The following is a 2,036-nucleotide window of genomic DNA, read 5'->3' on the forward strand; positions in this document are numbered from 1 at the left end:
TTATCTCATCTCTATCAATTAGACATAGTACATTAAAATTTCTGTATAATCATTGTGATCTGATCACAATGTGTAAAACCCAAACTCTAATTACTTTAAGTAAGAGTAAGTAATGAGATGTCTCCTAATGAGTTAAATGAAGTCATATTTTAGGAGGGTTAGAGGATGGAAGCAAGAAGAAATAAGTTCTTGTGTAGCTAAGTGTAAACCCCGAATTCTAAGTTCCTAAACAAGTATGTTTAGCCAAAGGAATGATATATTAAATATTTAATATGTGAAATTTTTTTTATTTATAGAAGTTGTGGAGAAAGGAAAAGAAAAAAAAATTAAATAAGGAAACTCACTTATTGGTTTGGCACGTGGCAGTTAATCCTTGAATTCGGGAGGCGGCAGAAAGATTAAAAGGAAGAAAAACTTCGAAAGCTTGGTTTCGGCAATATACATGAGCAAATTTAGTGAAATCAGTGTCATTTGAAAGGTGGAAGAATCTAGTTTTCAAAGTTGTCTTGCCGGAGAAAGATTGTAGGAGAAAAAGAACAGAAAGTGATGAAATTACAGAAGAGACAGAATCTCAGATTAATCAAGGCTCGAGGTGAAGATTGGAAGCTCTAGACCAAAATATAAGGAAATTTTGGCTGAAATTTTAAAGTAAGAAAGTTACTAAATTTTAAACATGTTTTTAGAACGAAGTTTCTTCAAAAGAGGTATGGATTTTGAGTTATAAATTTTTAAAGTTGTAATAGAGAATCAGTGCATAAGCAGACAGCTGCTTGGGAAGAACAAGCAAACAGCTCACCGTGGAGATTATAGCGAGATTTTGTGATGAGGATCTCGCTAATGAAGAAAATATCACTAATTTTGTGATGAGGATCTCGCTCTAAAAGGGAATCTCGCTAGAAATTGGGTTGAATCTCGCTGGAAATGTGAGTATCGCTAGGATGAAAGGATCTCGCTCATGAGGATCTCGCTCCTGAGAAGAATTCATTCATGATGAGTATCGCGCTGGTAAAACTGTCTTTGATGATGAAAGTTCTATTTGAGTTATGCCCTTTCAGGCCAAGAAGAGCTAGAAGAGGCATATAACTCGTTAAGAGGCCAACGAGCTATGAGTGACTATGTGATGAGTTGATGTTTTAATGATTTAGAAACCATGATTTCCTTGATGTTATTTCTCATGCTAAGCGTTAGAAACTATGATTCCTTTGAAGATATTTCTCATGCTTAGTGTTTAAATGAAGTGCCAAGCAACGTAATTGTGAAACTATCTCTCATGCTAAGTAAAGCATGTTTTCCATGGAATTGACATGATGTAAATATGTTATCTTGTCCAAATACTTTCAGCATGTTTAAGTAACTCTATTTTTATGATGAACTAGTATGATTGATGAACTAGTATGATTATTTGAGCACTAAGCCTTGGCGTTCAACTAAATGTTTATGACTAGTTTTACTTAAAACGCGATACCGAAGGACATTTGAGAAGGTATCCACCCAACTAGATACCGAAGGACATTTGAGAAGGTATCTGACCAACTTGGTACCAAAGGACATTCGAGAAGGTACCAGACCAACTTGATACCAAAGGATATTTGAGAAGGTATCTTAACAGCTCGATACTGAAGGACATTTGAGAAGGTATCTGAGCAGAAGTCCCAAGGTATGACGGTACTCAATTATAACCACGTGCATGTAGGTAATACGATGTCGAGGGGTTGAACAAAAGGGTTCTCCCCGACTAAGGTTGACGTTGAGGGTTAGATCTTGTAGTTCACTCTCAACTAAGGATAAAAGCAGTCATATCTTCTCCTAGGCAAGAAGGATAGTTTGGAATTGCTAATGCTTATGAATGTTTATCAACGCATGATGTTACTAATGTATGAGTTTTCCAAGAATGTTTTCCATATCTATGCATGTTAATAGTTTTTTACAAGCTAGTTCAACACGATTTAAGCCAACTTATTTTATAAAGTATGAAGCATGCGTTAGGGTTAAAACTAAGCTTGATGTGTTATGTTTATATACCTAAGATTGCTAAA

This window comes from Benincasa hispida, chromosome 12, assembly GCF_009727055.1.
Source record: "Benincasa hispida cultivar B227 chromosome 12, ASM972705v1, whole genome shotgun sequence".
Classification (NCBI taxonomy): domain Eukaryota; kingdom Viridiplantae; phylum Streptophyta; class Magnoliopsida; order Cucurbitales; family Cucurbitaceae; genus Benincasa; species Benincasa hispida.